At 49.5% G+C, this 24,067-nt stretch overlaps 1 long non-coding RNA gene across 1 annotated transcript; it reads right to left on the bottom strand.

Annotated features, from left to right (window-relative positions):
• Window positions 1-11,097: 11,097 nt before the first annotated feature.
• LOC125091143 (uncharacterized) lies at window positions 11,098-22,884 on the bottom strand. The gene is made up of 3 exons (XR_007124591.1): window positions 22,578-22,884; window positions 17,397-17,579; window positions 11,098-11,561 (listed from the first exon to the last, which is right to left on the bottom strand). It is a non-coding gene; the product is annotated as an uncharacterized LOC125091143 (long non-coding RNA).
• Between the last annotated feature and the right edge of the window lie 1,183 nt (window positions 22,885-24,067).

Below are 24,067 nucleotides of genomic sequence, written 5' to 3'. Positions count from 1 at the left end.
GGGGCGGACAAAGGGGAGGCCCGCCGAGCCGCGAGGGGCCGCGGGCGGCGGGCGGGCGGCGGGCGGGCGGCGGGCGAGGGCGGCAGCGCTGGCGGAGCGGCGGCGCGCGGCGCCCGGCGCGGGGAGCAGCTGGTGTTCGCTGTAACAAACAACTTGCCACTCAAACGCCGGCAGGCTGCGCATGCGCGGCCGCCGCGGGGCCTGCCGGGACTTGTAGTCGCGCGCGGCCGGGGCTGCGGGGGCTGGGCGGCCGCGCGTGGGGCCGGGCGGGCGCCCCTGCGGGGCCGCGGAGAGCAGGGGGTGCGGGTGCAGGGGTGCGCCGGGGGGCCGGCTTGGGCCTAGCTCGCTGCGAGCTCTTCCTCGAGATCGGGGCGGTGCGCTCCGGGGTTCGCAGGTCCCGCGCCGGGGGAGGAGGCCCGGGTCGGGGAGGGGCGAGATGTGGAGAACCGGTGGTCAGAGCGCGCGGAAGCCGCGCAGACTCTGGGGCCGCGGACAGAGGTGGGGCCGACGGCGTCTGGCTGGGGGACGGGGGCAGTTCCCGGAGGAAGGGTCCTCCAGGCTGGGCGCTGAGGGGTGGATGGGAGCTCGCCCGGGAGGGGGGCGGGGCGCGGCCCGAGGCCTTCCAGGCAGAAGGAACAGCGTGTCCGGAGCACGGAAGCGTGAAAGCCCCCGCCGAGCGCTGTTTGGCTTTGCTGGAGCGGAAAATGGGAGGGAGGAGAGGCGAGAGATAAGGCAGGCGTCGTCTCCAGGAGTCCGGTCGAGAGGGGTCATGGGTGCGGATCTAATGAGGCGGCTGTGGGGCCCGCGCGGGAGCGGGTGACGGGGACCGTGACGGCCGAATTAGTGAGCAGTCTGCCACAGTCCGAGGGGTCATTCCCACCCCGGGGCCCCTGTGCGGTGACCGTGGCCTGCGACGCATCCCCGTCGCGGCTGGCTGGTTGGAGATGGCCTAGGTTAAGGTTGCCGGTGCTTCTCCCGTTGGCAGAGTGACCTGGGGACAGGGTGGGTCAGGCTGACCTGCTGGGGCAGGCTGTCAAGGCTCTTTCTGGGGGGAAAACTCCAGCGATGCCCTCCCACATGCTCTCTCCAAGCTGGCCTCTGATAGGTAGGAACATGTGAGGCTTCCTCTTCCACAAAGGGGTGTGAAACCTGCAATCTGGTAGCTCCTCCAGCGGGCTGATCCCCTTCCCGCTTTGTTTTCACTGAAGAATTTATCACCCTATAATAAAGAATATATTTACTTTTTTTTTGTTTGTTTTTGTTGGTTTGTCTCTCTCCCTCTTGCAGAATCTCACCTCCATGAAGGCATTGACTTTTATCTGTTCTCTGCTGAATTCCCACTGCTTGTGATGTGGCTGGCCTGTGAGACACAGGCATTTCAATATTCATGGAGTGCGCAAATGCAAAACCTATTCTTTGAGAGTCTAGGGGTCTACAAGGCCCAAACAGAAATGTGCGTTCAGGGCCCAGGCAAGTAATAGGGACGTGTGAACCAGTTGGGTATCAGACAGTCCTAAGTAGAACAGGGGAAGGGAATCCTGCTTGAAGGCATCACATTCTATTAAAAAAAAAAACAAAAAAAAAACAAAACGCCACAAAACCACCAACAGAGGAAAGCAAGCAAAGTCTTACTCAAAAGCAGTTGACAATTCTGCGGGTTTTCTGGTCAAGCCAGACCATCATAACGTTTGCAATTTTGATGGTATGGCTTTGCGTTGCAGAATCGCTTCTGTTCAGCTGTATTTGTGATTCTAGTTTTGGGGAGATGACTGCAGAAATCAGCGTTGAGGTGTTAGAGAGACTGTCCTGTGGGCTGCCAAGTCCAGGGCATGTTTTCAGGCTGGGACTAGGGTGAGACAAGGCACCCTTGACGTCATGGAGTTCACTCCTCTCCCTTGATTCCTTAGCGCTGTGCCCTTCTGGTGCCCCTCTGGTTCTTCCACTTGCCAGCTGTGGTTTCTTCTCTGCCCAACCCTACAATGAATGGAGGGCCCCTTGATGTTCCTTCCCATAGAGGATTTATACCAAAATGGCTGCCAGTGAATCATGCCTTCCAGTAAGTCTTCCGCGTTGACTCTGGGTTTGGCTCTAGGACCTTTTTGGCCAATGTGCTTGATAAGTCCTATACAGTGGGACTCGCCCTCTTGGAACGCTGCCCTGAGACCACTGTGCTGTGGAGAAGTCTGGATGAAAGACCACAGGGAAGGAAGGGCCTGAGTGTAGGCCAGCTCTTCCCAGCCTACAGCTGGTCTCAACTACCTGACATGTCCCTCTTGGACCTTCCTGCTCGCTGTCCAGATGAATGCGATGTCCTGAGTAAGCCAGCTGACCAGAAGAGCAATTAGCCAGCCAACCTGTAGAAAAATAACAAATAGTCGTTTTTAGCCACTAAGATTTGGAGTGGTTCATTATATAGCAATAGATAATTCAACCCTCATCTTCTCTCACTCTGGGTGGACTTAGTCTCTGACTTTGATACGTTGATGGTCCCCAGATTGACAGTCCCCCATAAGAATATGTTCCAGAGGCCCTGACTGATGCATCTGGCTTCCTAGCAGTTGGCTACCCCCTTCTGAATGTTGACAGGCTCTGCCAACCCAACCTGTTTGAACCTGACCACATTGTCTGACCCATCTCTGACCTTCCCCTTCTCCTCTTCCTCCTGGAATCCCTGTCTTGAAGGACACCAGACCTGTTTTCTCAAGTTACCAACCTGGTGTGGCACCCTGTATTTTCCAAGATGGCGGCAGTATGATCTTCCATCCTCCATGTTCTTCTGGCAACATGCCAATCAGGAGGTGAGTCTATGTTCTCTCCCCTTGAATTTGAGCAGGACTGTGACTTCTGAAACCAGGTCCTCACAGGTGATACTTTTTGCCCCTTGTCCTCTCGGGATGCTCTCCCTTAGAACCATTCTGCCATGCTCTGTGGAAGCACGGGCCACACAGACCACAGGTAGGTGTTGGTATTGGTTGGTTAGGCCTGTGTACCAAACCACCACAGACTGGGGTGGGGCTTACACAGCAAAAATGTATTGTCTCACAGCCTGAAGGCTCAAAGGCCGAGATTAAGTTGTTGGCAAGTTTGGTTCCTTCTGAAGCTTCTCTCCTTGGCTTGTCAGTGTCTGTCCTCTCCCTGTGTCTTCACATGGTCTTCCTCTTTCTGTGTATCTGGTGCCCTCATCTCCTCTTTTTATAAGGATGCCTATTATATTGATTAGGGCCCCCGCTAAAGACCCCACTTAGTCACCCTTTCAAGGTGATCACCCTTCCAAATCACCCTTCCAAATACAGTCACATTCTGAGGTCCTGGGGTTGAGGACTTCGACATTGGAACTTTGGGGACATGAGACACAATTTGACCCATAGCACTACTCCGGCCAACAGCCCCACCGAGGTTCAGCTGGCCACCAGCATCCCTACCAGATGGGTGAGGAAGAATTTGTATGACACAAATGCATGAGACACCTCCCCTCTGCCCCACCGAGGCAGAAACCATCCTGCTAAGCCCAGCCTCTGCAACTCTGAGAGGCAATAATGAAATCCATGTTGTTGCCTTAAGCCACTCACTTCGAGATGGCTTGGTAAGCCGCAGTCCGTACCTGGAACACCCTGGGATCAACTTGGGGGTGGGGAATGGAGGAAGTTGATTGTGCAATTGTCCTAGATTGCTATCTCTCGCTTCCTGGTCCCCCAACCCTATAGACAGATAGATTTTTTTTTTTTAAGGTGGGGTGGAGCAGATGGAGAAGGAGAGGGAGAAACTTAAGCAGACTCTAGCATGGACACCTGACCTGGGGCTCCAATTCATGATGCTCTGATCATGACCAGAGCCAAAATCAGAGTGGAACGCTTAACCGGTGAGCCACCTGGGTGCCTCCTCACCCCCACCCCAACCCCTATATCTGAACAATCACCAAGTCCTAATGATTTTAGAGACCATATATCTCTAATCCAGCATCCTTCTCCACTATGGCCACCATGACCCCATGTCAGAGCATGACTCCCCTGTCCTGAAGGTCCTAATGTCCATTCTATCTACCTCTTGTTCCCAGGGTAGCTATTCTACTCTGTGACCCTATCCCCCTGTAACAACTCTGCCTAATGTCCTTTAAGGCCCAGGAGGAAACCACAGTTCTCTTAAGAAAACCAATCTCAGATCCTCCACAGCTGGTCTTATGTAAAAGGGAAATGCTTCCTGGTTTCTAGAACAATTTTCAATATGGTAGCCATTAACCACATATGGCTATTGGGCAGTTGAAATGTAGCTAGTGCCATGAGACTCTGATGTCTTAATTTCAGTTGATTTTAATTTAAATTAAAAAACTGCTACTCGATTCTGTTATTAGAAAATGTTCAAGGGGCTCCTGGCTGGCTCAGTGGGGAGAGCGTGCAACTCTTGATCTTGGGGTCGTGATTTCGAGCTGCATGTTGTGTATAGAGATGACTTAAATAAATAAACATTAAAAAAAAAAAAGAGTTCAAGTGTGTTTGGAATAGCGTGCTTAACTGTCCTCTTTTCTCGGGGACTGAGGAGGATTTCAGGACGTGGGGTAAACCGGGACACGTTGATCATACGACTATGAAACAACTTGGTATGGAAATCTGTGAAATCTAAAACTCAGATCAAGAATTGTAGGTTAAAGTTAAGCATCCAAATGGTGATGTACAATAAAATAAAGTATACTCTGGCTTTCCAAGACTTGGCATTAAAAAAAGAATGCAGAATATCTCAATTTTTTAATATCGATTGCATGTTGAAATAATATTTTAGATATTGGGTTAAATAAAATATATCATTAAATTGATTTCATCCGTTCCTTTTTCATTTTTTTAAAACTTCCAAAGACCATATGGCTTGCATTATATTTTCTTGGATGGGGCTTTTCTAGCTCAGTGGCTCTTAGGCTGTGTTTGGTGTCAGAATCATGGGAGGTAGAAATACCCAGGCCCAGGCCATCTCCTGCTTCAACGAGCCTGGGCCTCTGTTCTTTATCGACCCCCAGGCCTCAAACACCTGGCTGTGGTGGGATGGGGTGTGGGAGTGTGGGTGCCAGGAACCCCTTTTCCACTTAAGTCTGGAGTCTCCGGACCCAAGAAAGCGATGCTCAAAGGTAGGCAGGACTTCTCAGTCTGCCGGGCTGGGGCCTAGCATGGCCTTTGCCTCGAGTTCCTAAACTTAAGAACCCACCTCCTCTGCAGAAGATGGGCCCCTATAATGTCCACCGTCTTAAGAGAAGGTTCTGGCCCCTCTCCACAGGCCAAGACGTGCACACTCAGGCTGCTTTGGTTCTATTGATCTGGAGTAGGATCAGACATCCCCCCCCCCCCCAGTTTCCCTGTGATTATCAATGTGCCCCCAGGGTCGAAAACCGCCACCCCCAAGCCTCCACACCCACCTCTCAAATTCCATCTGAGCAAGAATACCAACACCTGGGTACTTGTTAGAAATGCAAACTCTCAGGCCCCATCTTGGACCTGCTTAGTCAGAAACTCTGGAGGTGGGACCCTCAGGTCTCTGGAACAAGCCTTCCAGGAGACGCTGACATAGTCTCGAGTTGGAAGAGCCACTGCCTTTGCAGAAGAGCAAAGTCAGCACCTGAGCAACGTGGCCGGATCCGGAGTCTTGTAGAAGTTCTGGGGGATGGGTGAGGTCATTTCTGTCACTGGCTAGAAGCCCTTAGCCCCCACAAGGAGCTGAAGCCACTAGCTCCCTTGGTTGGAGCTCGTGGTCATCTCTCCGTGGTGGCCACCCAGTGTACATTTGGATGATTTCCCATGTTCTAGAAGCTTCCAGACCTCCCTCTTGGCTGTGGTGCGGGCATATCAGACCAGCGGAAGATGGGGTCAGATTTGGGTTCAGAAGCCCAGCAGAGGAAGGTGGCAGGATTCCTCCTGGGGACTACTGCTGTGTGACATGCAGCCTACCCTTGGCAGAGCAGAACAACAATTTGTTATGCGCTCATGAATTCCGCAGGTTGGGAATGCAGACGGGGCACGTGGAGGCGGTTAGCCTTGGCCTCCAAGGCACTGAGCTGGACTTCCTCTGGAGAACTTGGATCCTGGGAGTGACTTGAGGGCTTGGGGGCTGGAATCATCTGGAGGGTTGTGCCCTCACATGGCTAGTGCTTGGATGGGCTGAGGTGGGATTGTGCATGGGAGCTCTCCTGTGCATGGCCTGGGTTTCTCAGCGTGGAGGCTGGACCCCCAGAGGGAGCATCTCCAGAGGCAGAGTTCCACGAGAGTCAGGGAGAAAACATAGGGCCTTTTTTTTTTTTTAACCTCAGATGCCACATGGCGTCACTTTCATGGTACCTCTCTTGGTCAAAACAGGCCCAACCTGTCTTGAGTCAAGACGGGGCGGGGGGATGTCGTAGGCTTCCCCTCTTGGTGAAGGAATGACAAAATCACCTTGAGGGGCAAGTTAGATGGAATTCTTAGTGAAGTCATTTTTTTTAAAAAGATTTTATCCATCTATCTGCTTATTTAGTGGACGAGCTGGGGAGAGGGGCAGAGGGAGAAGGAGAGAGAGGATCCCAAGCGGACCCTGTGCTGAGCGCAAAGCCCGACCTGGGGCTCAATCCCACGACCCTGAGGTCATGACCTGAGCCCAAACCAAGAGTCGGAAACTTAACTGACTGAGCCACCCAGGTGCCCCTATGCAGTCATTTTTGGAATCACTTGCCACTTAGTAAGGTGAGGTCCCTAGGAAAAGTTGTGGTTTGCAGAATTGCTGCCCCATGGTAGGGTCTGCGAGTTCAGCCTAGACCCTGTTTCTCCAGCTCCCCCAAAGAGTCCATTCTTAATTTTTCTTTCTTTCTTATTTTTTTTTGAACATTTTATTTTTAAGTCATTTCTACATCGCCTCTGGGGCTCGAACTCACAGCCCCAGGATCAATAGTCGCATGCTCTACCAGCCAAAACCAGTCAGGGGCCCCTGTTCTTTTTTTTTTTTTTTAAGATTTTATTTATTTATTTGACAGACAGAGATCACAAGTAGGCAGAGAGGCAGGCAGAGAGAGAGGAGGAAGCAGGCTCCCCGCTGAGCAGAGAGCCTGATGTGGGGCTCAGTCCCAGGACCCTGAGATCATGACCTGAGCCAAAGGCAGAGGCTTTAACCCACTGAGCCACCCCGGTGCCCCAGGGGACCCTATTCTTAATCTTTTTAAATGACGTTTTTTTATCTTGACAGAATTGTAGATGCAAATACAGTTGTAAGAAATAATATGGGGAGGGGGCCCCCGGGGGGCTCATTCTTGGTTTTGGCTCAGGTCATGATCTTGGGGGTGTGAGATCGAGCCCTGGTTTGGGCTCCAAGCTCAGCGGGAAGTCTGCTTGGGATTCTCTCTCCTTCTCCCTCTGCCCCTCCCCACCGTGCTCATTCTCTCTCTTTCCAAAATAAATAAATAAATCTTAAAAAACAACAACAACAAAAAAAAAAGAAGAAAAGAAAGAAATAAGTAATACGGGGATGCCCCCTGTACTCTACACCCAGTTTCCACCAAATGTCACATCTTGTACAAGCAACAGTACAATCTCACACCCAGGAAACTGACGCAACCCACTCAGCTTACTTGGATTTCCACAATTTTACATGTAACCACGTGTGTGTTATGTGTGTGTTTAGTTCTATGAAACTTACTCAATATTTCAAAAATGTGCTCTTTTCCACTGAAGGCTTTTTCTTTTCTTTAATTTCTTTTCTTTTCTTTCTTTCTTTCGAGTAGATTCTATGTCCAATGTGGAGCTCACATTGGGCTTGAACTCACGACCCTGAGATCAAGATCTGAGCTGAGATCAAGACTTGGGGCTCAACCGACTGAGCCACCCGGGAACCCCACCACCCCAGTTTTATTGAGATATAGTTGATGTAAAAAGGAATATATATATATATATTTTTAAAGATTTTTATTTATTTATTTGACAGAGATGACAAGTAGGCAGAGAGGCAGGCTGAGAGAGAAGAAGGGAAGAAGGCTCCCTGCTGAGCAGAGAGCCCGATGTGGGGCTTGATCCCAGGACCCTGGGATCATGACCTGAGCCGAAGGCAGAGACTTTAACCCACTGAGCCACTCGGGAGCCCCCAAAGGTATATATGTTTAAGGCGTACAGTGTAATAACTTGACTTACACACATTGTGAAATGATTGCCCCTACGTTGAGTTAACATGCCTCATCTCCTATAGATACATAAATATCTATATTTCTATCTATTTTCTATAGATAGAAAAGGAAAAAGAATGTCTTTTCCCTTGTGATCAGAACTCTTAGGATTGGCTGTTAACTTCCCTGTGTATCACTCAGCAGCGGTAACTTCCGTCTTCGACTAGTGATTTATCTTATAACTCGAAGTGTGTACCTTTGGATCTCCTTCATCCCATTTAAGATCATACTCTTCATTCTAGAACATTTTAAAATTAAATTTAATTAGTTAATTTAAAAATTAACATATAATGTATTATTTGCCCCAGGGGTTCAGGTCTGTGAATCATCAGGCTTACACAATTCACAGCACTCACCATAGCCCATACCCTCCCCAATGTCCATTCCCTAGCCGCCCCATCCCTCCCCCCCTCCCCCCAGCAACCCTCAGTTTGTTTCCTGAGATTAAGAGTCTCTTATAGTTTGTCTCCCTCCCTGGTCCCATCTTGTTTCATATTTTCCTTCCCTTCCTCCCATCGTCCCCCAGCCTGCCTCTCAAATTCCTCATATCAGAGAGCTCATATGATAATTGCCTTTCTCTGATTGACTTATTTCGCTAAGCATGATACCCTCTAGTGCCATCCACGTCGTTGCAAATGGCAAGATTTCATTTCTTTTGATGGCTGCATAGTATTCCATTGTATATATATATACCACCTCTTCTTTATCCATCATCTGTTGATGGACATCTAGGTTCTTTCCATTGTTTGGCTATTGTGGACATTGCTGCTATAAACATTCCCGTGCACGTGCCCCTTCGGATCACTACGTTTGTATCTTTAGGGTAAATACCCAGCAGTGCGATTGCTGGGTTGTAGTGTAGCTCTATTTTCAACTTTTTGAGGAACCTCCATGCTGTTTTCCAGAGTGGCGATTTTAGAACAGTTTTGAAATCATAGCAAACTTGGGAGGGCAATACATGGATTCCCGAGTATCCTGCACCCAGGATATTGTTACAATATGTTACCATTAACTAAAGCCCATGCTTCATTCAGATTTCCCTTGGTTTTGTTTTTGTTTTTTTTTTTTTTTAAGTAATCTCTACACCCATCATTGGACTTGAGTTCGCAAGCCTGAGACCAAAGGTTGCACACTCCACCGACCTTGCCAGCCAGGTGCCCCTAGATTTCCCTAGGTTTTACCTAATATCCTTTTTCTCTCCCAAGATCCCATCCCTGATACCACATGACATTTCATTGTCATGTCATGTCTTCTTAGGCTCCTCTTGGCTGTGACAGGTTCCTCAAGATTTAAAAATAAATTCCTTTTCTATGGGACCAGAGGAGACGCTGTTGTTTGCAACTAAACTGTGCACGAGGCATTCAACGCTCACTGCGGTCTGGTCTCTTCTCCCTCCGGTGGTCCCATCAACCATCACTCACAGCCCCACCCTCTATCCTCCATCGAGAATACCTCCTTCCCTCCCACATACACTCTCATGGCCTCTAGTCCCTTGCACAGGCTGATAGATTTTTTTTTTAAGATTTTATTTATTTATTTGACAGAGGGAGAGAGAGATCACAAGTAGGCAGAGAGGCAGGCAGAGAGAGAGGGGGATGCAGGCTCCTCACTGAGCAGAGAGCCTGATGCGGGATTCGATCTCAGGACCGTGGGATCATGACCTGAGCTGGAGGCAGCCGCCCAACTGACTGAGCCACCCAGGCACCCTGGTTCTCTGGTTTCTTATAAAACTAAATATACACTTACCAGATGGTCCAGCAAGTCCACTCCTGGGTGTTTATCCAGGAGAAAGGAAAACTTACATTTGCACAAAAACCAGTTCACAAATGTTTACAGAAGGGTTAGTCACAGTTGCCCATATTGGAAACAATCCCATTGCACTGTAACTGTTGAATGGATGAATACATTGGTACATCTGTACAGTGGAATACTATTTAGCAACAAAAACTGTTGATACACAATAACATAGATGAATCTCAGACACATTACGGACAGTGAATGAAGGCTACATAGAGTATAATTATGGGAGTTGGGGGTGAGGGGACAGGATTTGGCACCCACAGAGAGGCACTGAGGAATTTGGGGAGGGGATGGAACAGTTCTATATCTTGATTGTGAGGGTGATCACATGCAGTATGCTTTTGTTGCAGCTTACGGAACTGTATGCCAAAAAGAGTAAATTTCACTGGATGTGAATTATATCTTAGTAAACTAGGCCAAAAATATCGAACCTAAAAGCGTTCTAGGTTAGTGGTATGGTACTGTATGTCTACTTATGCAACTTATTATTTTGCTCACCATTAATGATTTTTGAGATTTATACAAATGGACACTATGTGTATAATGATAGGGGAAGCTCTTGTTCCTTTCCATGGCTAGATAGTTTTCCAATATACATTCTATCTTGGTTTGTTTGTATACACTCAGCTGTACACATTACTTTGTGTCTGCTTTTTTCTTCTGTTTTAAACAATGTTGCAATAAACATAAATGTGTTCTGGAGGGCAGGGGCTGAGATTTCTCTCTAGGATATTTACTTAGGATAGTAAATGGAATAGGTGAGGCCAAGTCTATGAACATCTTCGGTGTGGTTTCCACGAGCTCATACCAACTGACACTTTTCCTGCCCGTGTGTATGAGTTTCATTTTTCTACATCTCCACCAATAACTGTGTTACCAGACATTAACTTCTGCTTACATGAACGTAAAATGGTATCTCATTGTTTTATTTTGCAATTTCCCTGATTACTAGTGAGAAGGATTAATGGGTTTGTTGGACATTTGGGTTTTTTTCTTTGGTGACTTGCCCCTTCATTTACTTTCTTTCTTTCTTTTTTTTTTTTTTTAGATTTAATTTATTTATTTGACAGAGAGAGAGAGATCACAAGTAGGCAGAGAGACAGGCGGGGTGGGGGGAGTAGGCTCCCGCTGAGCAGAGATCCCGATGCAGGGCTCAATCCCAGGACCCTGAGATTGTGACCTGAGCTGAAGGTAGACGCTTCATCGACTGAGCCACCCAGGTGCCCCCATATTCTGTGGTTTAATTAACATAGAGCCACATACAGATTTATCTTAATTTATGTTGTCTCTTCTTGGAGTGCATTTTTGACTTGCGATCTCAAATCACAGTCTGTCTTTAGCTCTCGAAAATTCTCAGTGGTTGTCCCATTACCTATCGCTTCTCCACTGTTGTTTCCTCCTGTTCTTCCTCTGGAACGTCTCTTAGGTAAATGCGGAAGCCCCTCCATCCGTCCTCCAGATCTCTTAACTGTTCCTTGTGTGTTGCTCCCTTTGGCTCTCTGTGCCCTCGTGGCGGTCAGGATGCCTCCGGTAACAGAATGGTTCTCTGAATGGAGCTTCATGGAAGTGTCTTCTCAGAAAGTGATGTCTGTTTGGAGATCTGAAGGGCAGCAGGATGTCATTGAGGGACAAGGGAATGTTGGGTCCAGTGGGGACTGGTTTAGGGCCTCTAAGGGTCCCAGGGCAAGAAGGTGCAGGACCCAAGGAGCAAAGGAGCCTTGGAAGTTGGAGGCCACCAAAGGCTTCAGAAGACCCGATCCATTGGCAGTCCCTTCTGGCTGCTCTGTGCAGCAGAGGACAGGAGAAGGGCAAGGGCTGGAGAGAGGAGACCGGCTCAGAGCCTACTCCAGCCTGGGTGAGAGAGCGGTGGCAGCGGCGGGACCGGAGAGGTGGCAGTGGAGATGGAGAGAGAGGAGGGAGAGAGGACGAAGGGAGACATATTTAGGGCCCAAGCCAGATGTGATGGATTGCACAGCAGTGGGCTGCTGGTGGGGAGGGGGAGGGCACAGAGGTCTGGGTGCAAGCCCTAGTCTTGCTTATCCTCGTCCAGGTGAGACCTTTCCGCCCCAAACTCACCTGCCCTTTGCCTGAGACAATTCATGCTGACTCCTGGGGTTGGGGTCTTGGGTGGGTCAGCTGTCCTGTGGGCCCCAAGCCTAAGAATCCCATCTCTACCCAGCGCTAGCCTTGCCTCTGACCCACAAGGTGTGCTGTGTCAACACTTCCGGGCCTCTGCCTCAGCTGGGATGCGCACCGAGGCTGCACCCCGAGGTCCTCAAGCTTTGGCCCAGCTGCCCAGGGCTGGCCAGTTGCCTTTCCCAGGGCCGGACCCTGATTCCCTGTCCCCAGGTCCTGCTGTCATCTGGACGGGCTACCCAGAATGGAATCTTTTGCCAATACCAATTTGGGCAGCTTCCCTCCCTGGAGACTCTGCTGCTGGGCCACACACTCCGCTGGCCAGCCTGCGTGAGCCAGGCTCCCCTCCCCTGGACCACGTCCATCCAGGCTCTACGGTGACGTGGCCCCCAATGGCCAGCTTTCTCCTTTTTTTCTCTGCTTGGCTTGAGTGACGTCGGCAGCTGGCCCTGAGACAAAGATTCAAATACAAGATGTCTTGGAAGCCCAGGTGGGGGAAGCCAGACAGGGACAGGAAGACAGCCAATAAAGGGACATAAGCAAGTGAGTCGCCACGGTGGCCGCTGAGCTGAATCCCGTGGGGGCCTCTCAGAGCTGTCCCTCCTGCGAGGTGAGGTTGCTGATGGGCTTTGGTTCCAACTCCCATCTGTCGCCCCTCAAGGGTCACCTCCAGGGCACTTGTCCCTGGCCCTCTGGGGCACAACAGGGTTAGAGACGGGAGAAAGCCCTTGGCAGGTGCTGTATCCTGGGTCCTGGAGTCGGGAGCCTGGGGCACTGTCTCAGCCCAGCCCCAGAAGCTGTAGCCCCTGTCCTCAGTGCAGGGACAATGCCACCTGCCTGTCATTTTGTAGTGAGCACACTGCGATTTAACCCATGCACAGGGCCTCCTTCATAAAGCTGGGGGGTGGATAGCCCTCTGGGCTGTGCAAATGTGCCCCAGATATGGGGGGCAGCAGCCCCGAAACTCTAAGACAGATGCCCATCCCCTTTGCTTTGCCACTGCTCTCCCTGTCTCCCCCCGGCCCCCCCGCCATCTTTGGCCACTGGTTCCTGCTGAAGTGACATTCTTGTTCTAAAAACAGACCTGTGACACCTCAAGCAGATTTGCAGTCCCTTGACAACGGTCCTGTCTGGTGCATAAAGGGCCTCTGCCTCTCCGCCTGGCTTCCCAGGGCCCCAGAGAAGAGGAGAGGGTCAGTCCTGGGGGGCCGCTCTGAGGGTGGCATGGGACCCCCCACCTTCCCCACCCCCCTACCCATGCTGGAGGGGAACGGAGCCAGGAGTCAGAGCTCTGTCTGTCGTGGAAGCCTGGCAACAGACTGCTAATGCTCCTGGGGCTTCCTGTCCGGAGCAGGGGGGCTCCAGCATCAGATGGAGGTCCCCCCCTTCGGGGCACTGAGGTCCTGTAACCCAGGTGTCCTCCCCGCTGCTTGGTGTCTAGGAGGTCATCTGCTCCAGGACCGTGCAAACCGACCGTGAAGCCGGGCAACAGATCTGGGAATGGCCAGCCTTGGGGTCTTGAGGGCGTCCTGGGGGTTTGGCCATTCCTTAGCTCTTTGCAGCCAGGGTCCCGAATATTCATTCTGTGGGGTTGGGGCTCTGGCCCTGGGCAGTGCAGCGATCAGCAGCTTCTGCTCCTTGGCATTGAGGCAGGTCTGGGTCTCAGGCCTCAGGCCTGGACCCAGTGGCTAGCAGAGCCCTGGGCGCCCACTTACATGGGTTCCTCTTCCCACATGACGTACCCTAGCCCCAGAGTGCAGCTCCTGCCTTGGTTTCCCATCTCATGCTCTTGCTCCCCACTAGGGCCGTTGATCCTCCCTGAGATCTGGCCTACTTGGCTGGGCTCCTGAAGCCCCTCCTCCCCACTCCTGCCGGCCCCTGACCCGGAATTTTCTTTCCTGCGATCACTTGCCTATGCTACTGTATCACGAATAGTGTGTCGTGATTAGTGCTGACATTACTTGTCCTGCACAATCGTCAGAAGGGACTGCGTTACTAACACATCCAAGCCAGGCCCAGCATCCAGCAGGTGCTTGGGGGGAGGGGGAGGTGATCGTTCCTGGTGTTAATAACAGTGCCCCCCATCTCCCTGCCTCCGCCCCGACTCTGAGAGTTTGCAGCTGCCCCCCCTGCCCCCTCCACGCACACATTCGGATCTTGGACAGTAGTGCTGCCCCGTAGAAGTTTCTGCAGTGAGGGGAAGGGTCTGTGGCTGTCAACGTCCAATAGGCAGGCCACCCACCCACGCGTGGCCCCCGCCCTCTGGGCATGTGAATTGTATGGCCGGTTTAATAAAAAACATGAAACTTGGGGCGCCTGGGTGGCTCCGTGGGTTAAAGCCTCTGCCTTCGGCTCAGGTCATGATCCCAGGGTCCTGGGATCGAGCCCCATATCAGGCTCTCTGCTTGGGAGCCTGCTTCCCTCTCTTTCTCTCTGCCTGCCTCTCTGCCTACTTGTGATCTCTCTCTGTCAAATAAACAAATAAAATCTTAAAAAAAAAATGAAACGTAATTGCACTCTGTCTAAATGTGGACAACTGCACAGGACTAGCGGCCACCAAAAGGAGCAGCATTGCCTTAGAGAGTTAACCCCCCGAACAGGTTCGTTCATTAAACAAATATTTATTGAGAGCCAACTTGCTGCCTTTTTAGGCGCTGGGCCTTCAACAGTGGATAAGACAGGCACAATCCTCGCTGTCATGGAGACAGAAGCGTTTCAATAAATAAATAAGGTCCCTCAGACCCTGATAAGGGATGTGGGACAAGCCCCGAGCGCCATCAAGGGCCTAAGGAAGGCTGTACCTACCAGCCTTTTTGTTTCAAGCTTGATCTGAAAAATGACCCCTTTCCTTGATTTTCAGCATTTCCCAATATTTCCTAAATTAAAAAAAATTAATTCATTATTTTATTATTTTTTTTAATTTCCAAAATTCTTGCCTCATTCTGCCCACAGAAGAAGGTTTTGTTCTAGTATTTTGCCTCTTGATGGACTGGTCCCACTTATTAAGCTTTTTTCCCCCTTGTGTTGCTTCATGAATAAGCTTTAGGATTTAAGTAACACATAACTACAGTTACTGAAGTTCTTCTGAGGCCAGGAATATGATGAATAGGACCTAGTTAGTTATATGAAGTTGTAGTAATTTACATAGCAAAACTTGATAAAGTGTCAAAAAGAAAAATACATTTTCAATACAATTTCACGCATACACGAAGATGCAAAATTTCTAACTATCAGCGAGTAGAACTTAGAAATAAATAGAAAATAATTCACTATTAACGTGTGAGGTTTACTCTGGGAATGCAAATAGGGTTCAAGAAGTTAATCCCCATGGTCTGTTACTAGAGTCGTTACTAGAGTTGGTATATGGTTACATAGTGGTTACTATAGATTGTTAGAAAAAATATTTTCAGTACTGCAGAAACATTGGATACAATCCGTATTTAAGTTCTATACATCAAGAGGCTTTGCTTGGGCTGCTCTAACAAAGCCATGGGCAGGAGGGGCTCGAACACTAGAAATGCATTTTCTCAGTTCTGGAGGCTCCAAGTTCAAAATCAAGGTGTTGACAGGACTGGTTTCTTCTGAGGGTTCCCTCCTTGGTGTGTAGACAGCTGTCTTCTTGTGTGCACATATGCTCTCGTCTCTGCGCATGACGGTGTCTTAATCCCATCTCCTTATTAGGACACGAGTCATATTGAGTTGGGACACGAAGGACCTCCTTTTAACTTAATTACCCCTTAAAACCCCATCTCCAAATATACCTTCTTTCTGAGCTATTGGGGATTAGCGCTTCAACATATAAATTTTGGGAAAATAAACCCAGCCTGTAACAGTCTTCACCCTACCGCCATGAACGCACATCGCTAATGCAAGTGGCCTTGAACTCCAGCCACTCAATTTTATAGCCTGCAAAGCTTATGCACTTTAGCATCTTTGGCTGACCAAGCAGGGGCCGTTCCCTCAACCAGGTCACTGGGATGAGTTCCATTTGGCTTTCATGTTTCATAACCAGCACCAAAATACAGAATTTTAAAAAGAAAGCATCCTTTACCCTAGTTCTTTCCACCAGCACTGACTTCCTGCTCTTGAGAGCTTCTCCATCTCCTTGGACTCGTTGTATAGAGGAAGGCATGCCAGCAAAACACCTCGATCATCTCTGGGCATTAGAGCCCCTAAGATCCATCTGCTGGCGGCTGATTTTAGCAACTCCGTGGATGTGGTGGCCCATTTTTTAAGCAACAAAACTGAGATGAAAATGAAAGATGGGGATCAACCACTAAATGCTGAGCAAGGTGGTGTCCCCAGGGTTGTGTCGACGACATCATGGCTGCTGAATGACATTGCATTTAGATCAAACCGTATGGCCCTCCAGCGAGCACTGGACAGAATTGTGCTAGATTCGGAGACATTAGGCTTGATGTAGATTTATTAATGGACTCAAACCGGGGGGGTCTGAAGTGTATGTTCTGAGAGAGAGAACAACGAAATCCTTGTGTGCACATGCGCTTTTATGCTGAGATGCCTTGCGCGTTCTGACATTTAAAACGGAACATCTTTTTTTTCCTTTCCGGTGAGGTAAAAGGAAAAACAATGAACTTTTCATAATGGAAAAATCTGAAGCCATCTGTGGAAAGGAGAGCAAGTAGTTCAATGAACCCCCATGGACCCATCATCCAGTTCAAATCATGGTCGCCACGCTGCCCACCTAGCACCGCCAAGTTCTCCCCACCCGCTCTTTTTCTTGGCTGGCATATTTTAAAGACATGTCATAAAAAGGAAATTTAAAAATAAATCAGAAGGAAAATTACAATACAGAATGTCGTTTCCAAAGAAGCTCCTTTACGTTCTGCCGATTCTCTGTCAAGTGGCCGGGTTCAGTCATTATTGACTGAGAAACTTACTTTCAAAGTGACAGTTTACACGGCAAGAGCATCCATTAAGGTCCCCCAAGGGGAAGCAATGTTGCCAAAATGCCCACTTTACTCTTCCAAACATCTCAACCCCATCCTTTGCCGAATTCCTGAATCCTGCTTTTCTTGTTCCTGGTTTGTTTTCAGCTTTTGTTTTCTTCTTCTTTCTTTTTTTTTTTTTTTAAAGATTTTATTTATTTATTTGACAGAGAGAGAGAGAGCGAGTGAGCACAGGTAGGCTCTCGAAGCAGGCTGTCCACTGAGCAGGGAGCCCGATGTGGGGTTCGATCCCAGGACCCTGGGATCATGACCTGACCCAAAGGCAGTTGCTTAACCGACTGAGCCACCCAGGTGACCCCCGGCTTTTGTTTTCTACGGAGCAGACACACCTGTGCCGCAGTTTGCTTGCAGTCCGTAGTCACGTGGTTACAGAGGCAGGGAAAGAAGGAGGACGGCTGGGCTGCTGCCTCGTCCCCCGCAGACTCCTGGCAGCCTCCAGCGGCCAGCAGGGCCAGGGAAGGGAAGGTTGTCTTTTACTCGTGAGCACAATGGTGTGTGCGTTCTGGAAGGGTCTGTTGAGAAAGGAAGGGATAGAAAGGAACTTGGGATAGAAACCCACCCCCCCCTCCCGCCTCCATCCCCCAAAAATTGTATATCAAAGTGTAATGAAGTCGGAAGAAAGACTCCAGGAGAGCCTGGTGACCTAAGAGAAAAGAGCAGACCCTCCCCTTGCTGCCAGGGTTGGGAGCGAATTAGCAAAACCAATCAGAAAAGGAACACGGGACTCAGCCAATGCTTTGTCTCCGTCTTCCTTTTCCTCTTCTCCATCCTCAGCAACTTCAACTTCTTTACCTCCGGCTGCATCTCCTTCTCCTTCAGTGTCCTCTGAGCTGCCGTGGCCAACATTCCCTCCCTTGTCTCCTCACTGCAATTCCACGTTCCCTCCCTCTCCTTCTGGTTTGGGTTATTGCCGTTGCATCACAAATTACCCCCCACATGAAACAGCTTCAAGTACCTCTTTTATGTTGCTATTTTGTAGGACAGGGATTGGGAAAGGGCTTGGCAGGTCACTTCTCCCTTGGGGTTGCTCACTTGGTTGAGGTCGCTGTGGGCTGTGAACCTAGTCATCTGAAGGCACAACCGGGCCGGCCATCCAAGATGGCGCACTCCCTTGGCTGGTGGTTGATGCCGACTGGCTGTGAGGTCCCCGGGGTGGTGGTTTCTGGGAGGTTGACTTCTGCCCTAGTAGCTGGCTTCCTCCAGGGTGGACAATGCAAGAAAGTGAGGGGGCGGTGGCAGGACTCTCTCTGACGAGGCCTTACTGACCCCATAACTTCCAGCATACTCTCTTGGTGGACGCAGTCTCGAGCCTGCCAAGGTTCAAGGGAGGGGACCCGGACCCCACCTCCTGCTGGTGGAATGGACTTGCCCCTTTGAGTAAGGGTATAGGGGATGGGAGACACTGCTGTGGCCATCTTTGGGAGATGCCATCGGCCACACCTTCTGGACCAGCCTAAGCCCTGTCCTAACTCATTCTGCTCCTGCTTCTGCATGGTCAGGGAATGGGGCAAAGCCTGTTTGCTCTCCCTGCTGGCTCTTCCAGCCCTGGACTGGGTGTTTGGTCAACTTCCTCCCAGGTTTCCAGTCATTTCAGTTGACTTTGAGGATAGCTCCCATTTTTAGTCAGACAAAATACCCGGGGAGAGGACTCTGATCTCTGTCAGGATTCTTGTGAAGATAAACCCTCGTTTAAATATTTTTTTAAAAAAGATTTTATTTATTCATTTGACACAGAGAGAGATTGCAAGTAGGCAGAGAGGCAGGCAGAGAGAGAGGGGAAAGCAGGCTCCCTGCCGAGCAGAGAGCCCGATGCGGGGCTTGATCCCATGATCCTGAGATCATGACCTGAGCCGAAGGCAGAGGCTTAACCCACTGAGCCACCCAGGCGTCCCTAAAGTGTTGTTCAGTAACTCGACTTAATACTTGTCGCTTCAGCTCTGCTAAGAAAAAAACAAAACCAAACAGAACCAAATGGAGAGCTCTTCCCTTTCCCCCCCAGGCAACGGAGACCTCACAGAGGGTTGACAAATGTCGTTTCCTGGAAATCTGGGATTTGAGCAATCGATTCTGACATGTTCTGGAAGAACAGTTGTCTGAGTTTGTTACGCTTCGGTTTCACTTTCACAACGTCCTCCCCGGTTCCTTCTCCTAGTCTCACTCTGGCTCCGTCCATATGCTCTGTTAATCCCTGTTGTTCTTTTCTTCTCCGAGCAGCAGGTTTTCTTCCAGTGTCAGGGTTCGAACTGGTTTCTGCTCCTGGTGACACGGTTGACTTAGGTGGTGGGGATGTTCCATGAGGGGAAGATCACGGAAACCCCACCAGGGCTGAGGAGCCGCTGATCCCCTGAGGGGCAGAGTGGAGAGTCCACGGGGTGTCTTGTATAGTAGAAGTCCCCGTGGGGTCCTGGCATAGCTCCTGAGCCTGGCCCAGCCCCCTTCTCCAGTCGCCTCTGTTCCCATTCCTACCCAGGTGCTGGTTTGAGTGTTGTGAGCCCGTGTGGCCAGAGCACGGTAGCCAGGAGGCTGCTCTCCAGTGGTGACAGGTGGGACCAAAGAGAGAGCTGGGGCCCCCGAGGCCCAGGGTTAAGTATTTGGATCTTATTCTAAGTAAAATGACCTGAAGCAAGAGAATGACAGATCTGGTTCACATGTTCGGAAAGATCAGTATTGGGATGGCAGAGATGCAGAGGGACGACTCTTCCCTTGTGCTGGAGGGAATGGATGTTGTATGAACAGCAGGAAATCAGTACTAGAGCTTACTCTGTGACCCTAGGGACCCTACGGGACCTACGGGACCTATGGACCCCTGGGACCCTACGACCAGGAGCTGGGCTCCTGCTGCATGCCCGTGTCAGAAGGACGCCCACAGCAGCATTGTTCATAGAACGACCCAAGCGTCCACCAGCAGGAGAGTGGGCAGATGCATTCTAGTACATTCTTCCCACAGTCTGAAAACAACATTGACACAAAAAATATGCACAACAGGATTCTGTGCATATAAAGTTGAAAGCAGGCCGAACAAAATATTGATCAAGAATGCTTGCGTAGATGACATAGATGGTGAAATTATGAAGAAAAGCAAGGAACACATCATAAAGACAGGATGGTGATTATTGCCAAGAGGGATTGAGGAGGGAGCAGAATGATGGGGAGGGGAAAAAAAAAGAGAGATGTGGGGGCGCCTGGGTGGCTCAGTGGGTTAAGCCGCTGCCTTCGGCTCAGGTCATGATCCCAGGTCCTGGGTTCAAGCCCCACATCGGGCTTTCTGCTCAGCAGGGAGCCTGCTTCCTCCTCTCTCTCTGCCTGCCTCTCTGCCTACTTGTGATTTCTCTCTGTCAAATAAATAAATAAAATCTTAAAAAAAAAAAAAAAGAGAGATGTGCAGGAAACAAGACCTTCCCTTCTTTTCAGTGGACACAGTTGCTCCTGTGTATGAAGTTTGGAGCAGTGGCAGCCATCAGGAGACCATGAGGACAGACGTATGGCAGAGGGAAAAGACAGAAAACACCTGGGTCTCGGATAATATCATTAAGCCATGGAAATAACTCAAGAAACCCCCTACTCTGAGCTTCTCATTAACGGGAATAATGACCCCTGACTCTTTAGGTGTTTCTGAGTCGGATGTTCTGCTACCGAAGCAAAAATCACATGGTTTAGAGTAGCTGGTTTGACCTGGTCTAGCTCTGCCCTCTGTCCCTACCAATCCCAAGCAGTCATGTGAGTCTGTAGACCACAGGCCCATGAGGGAGGTCAAGGTTCTGCCCTGCCTCCTCGCTCTGAACAGGACATCCTTCTCTGGTGGGCTAGTGCTGCTCAGACACCAAACGGGTCTGTGGCCCACTTTGGAATGTTCTGAAATATTCTTGATAATCACAAGGATCTTAATTTTTTAAAAAGATAAAGCTGCACTACACTAAGGCAAAATTCCCAGCTAATATTAAGTATGCTCCAACAACATGAACAAAAGCCTCAGAATCCACCCCCATGCCCTGACTGGGAGGCCTGGTTCCTTCCTCTGTGGTTCTAGAAGTGGCTTGGCCGTGCTGGTCACAGGGAGGGATTCTCTGCAAAGGCCCCCAGGGGGGCTTTCCAGTGGGGACGGAGGACAAGGCGGGAGGAGAGTTAGATGGCCTGACCCTTACTTGCCACCTAGCGTGTGCTCCACGGAGAATGCTCTGGAATGCTCTGGAATGCTCTGGGCCAGACTGTGCACTGTCCACACGAGGCCGTCTGTGCAGAGTGGCATTGAGGTCCCCCCCACCGCCACGCAAAGCACACAGGTCCAGTGGGATCCCAGAGTCCCACCGTCCTCCAGCATTCCCCAGGAAGGGGACGCACGGAAGAACTCACCACCCCTTGCCATCCATGGTAGTGACCCCAGGACAATGTGGAGAGACAGATTGTTTCTGCAGGACCTGAGAGAGAAGGGGAAAGGAGGATGTGCGCCTGTTGTGGGTCTCTGTGTGCAGGGTACCGTGGTAGCTTCTGAGTGGATGTGACTGCCCTTGCTCCTGATGCCAGCCCCGGGGTGGTAGAGGTTATAACCCCCTGCTGTGGAGAAGAGGCAACTGGGGCTCAGAGACGTTAAGAGACTTGCTTAAGAGGGGCGCCTGGGTGGTTCAGTGGATTAAGCCTCTGCCTTTGGTTCAGGTCATGATCCCAGGGTCCTGGGATCGAGTCCCGCATCGGGCTCTCTGCTCAGCGGGGAGCCTGCTTCTCCTGCTCTCTCTCTGCCTGCCTCTCTGTCTACTTGTGATCTCTGTCTGTCAAATAAATCAATAAAATCTTTAAACAAACAAACAAAAAACCAAAACAAAACCCGGAACTTCTTGACAGGAGCCCCCACCAGCCTCAGATCTGCCATCTGGCCTTCGTTCCTTGGATTTCGACCAAACTCGGAGCAGAGACCTTGGCATCACCTCGAGTCTCAGTAGCACAGAGGGTCTGAGCTTGTTGGAGCCTTCTCTGAGGGTATTAGGAAGAAAAGAGTCTCTTCTCTGGCCTCTGAGTCCCATAGCACCCTGAACTCCCATGCTATAAAAATGAAAACATTCCACGCTGGTAGAAAGTGAGGTTGATACGGGTCTTCATACATCACTCACAGAACTATAGATTAGTTTCAACTCTCTGGAAAGCCATTTGACATTGTGCGTCAATGACCAAAAGATATTCGTAGCTCATTTCCTGGAGTTCGTAGTAATTCCAGGAACTAAGCAGAACTGCAGGCAAAAATTTAGGGACAAAGATATTGTATTTATGTACGTAAGTATTCCTTCCTTCATTTATTTATTCAATTTATTTAAACTAAAAAACCCAATAGTCTGCTCATTTTTCTTATTCCTCCTGCTTCTCCCCTACCCCCCAACCTCAGGCAATCACCAATCAGTTCCCTGTATCAATGAGTTTTTTTTTTAAAGACTCTACATATAAAACAGATTATATGATATTTGTTTTGCTCTATTTATTTTAAATTAATTTTAAAAGCAAAACAAGCCTGAAACAAAACCTACCTTGTATCAGTCAGGTTTCTTAGCTGCAGACAACTGAATCCCCTGGGATAGTTCAAAGCAGGATAGAATTTATTACAAGACACTAGAGAGCTCCTTGAGTCTTTGGAAGGGATTCAGCACAAGGTCTACAACGGGTTCTCAGGACCAGTTTCCAGGATGGCAGACTGGCCCAGAAGGGAGCTGCTATTGCTGCTGACTCCACACCACGTTGTCCCTGCCATGGCCAGGAATCTGTTGCCCTTGCTAATGACCTCCAAACATGCAGCCTCTTACACGGCAGCAAAAAAAACACGGCCGGACCCCAGTGTTTCCTCTCCTAACTCACTGCCTGGTCAGTTTCACAGGGTTACATCTGATTGGCAGAGTCCAAGTCACATGGCCCCCAGTGGCAAGGCAGGCTGGGAAATGTAGTTCTAGTGATAAGAGGGGACATTGCGGGGCACCTGGGTGGCTCAGTGGGTTAAGCCTCTGCCTTCGGCTCAGGTCATGATCTCAGGGTCCTGGGATTGAGCCCCGCATCGGGCTCTCTGCTCAGCAGTGAGCCTGCTTCCTCCTCTCTCTGCCTGCCTCTCTGCCTACTTGTGATCTCTCTCTCTCTCTCTCTCTGTCAAAAAAAAAAAAAAAAAAAAAAAAAAAAAAAGAGGGGACATTGCAGTGCTCAAACCATGGGGGAAGAAGTTTAAAGTATTTTGGGTACCCACACTTGACATATATCCTTCACATTTCTTCTCCTCCCCATCTTGGTTGCTCAAACTCAATGTTCCATAAAAAAAAAAAAATAGACTTTATTTTTTAGAACAGTTTTAGGTGCATAGAAAAATTGAATGGAATAGTTTCATTGCCCTAAAACCCCTCTGTGCTTTGCCTGTTCATCCCCCCTTCCCATTAATCCCTGGAAATTACCGATCTTTTTCACTGTCTCCATAGTTTTGTCTTTTCCAGAATTATATAGTTGGAAACATACAGCATGCAGCGTTTTCAAACCGGCTTCTTTCGTTTAGCAATATGCATTTAAAATTCTTCCATGTCTTTTCATGGCTGGAGAGCTCATTTCTTTTTAGGGCTGAGTAATATTCCAGTGTCTGGATGTACTACAGTCTATTTGCCCATTCATTTTCTACAGGATACCTTGGTTGCTCCCAAGTTTTGGCAGTAATGAATAAAACTACTATAAACATCCATGGGCAGGTTTTCTTGTGGGCATAATTTTTCAACTCACTCGAGTAAATACCAAGAAGTATGATTGGCTAGCTTGTATGGTACGGTAAGGGCATACTTCGTTTTGTAAGGAAGTGCCAAACTGTCTTCCAAGTGGTCATACCATTTTGCATTCTCATCAGCAATGAATGAGAGTGCCTGTTGCTCTACCAGCATTTGGTGCTGTATTTTGGACTTTCACCATTCTAGTAGGTATGTGATGGTATTTCATTGCTGTGTTAGCTTGCAATTTCCTAATGGCGTATGATGGGAAGCATCTTTTCATATGCTTA

The sequence above is a fragment of the Lutra lutra genome, chromosome 18 (assembly GCF_902655055.1).
Source record: "Lutra lutra chromosome 18, mLutLut1.2, whole genome shotgun sequence".
Lineage (NCBI taxonomy): Eukaryota > Metazoa > Chordata > Mammalia > Carnivora > Mustelidae > Lutra > Lutra lutra.
Note: the sequence above shows the minus strand (reverse complement) of the source record. Positions and strands in the feature narration are given on the sequence as shown.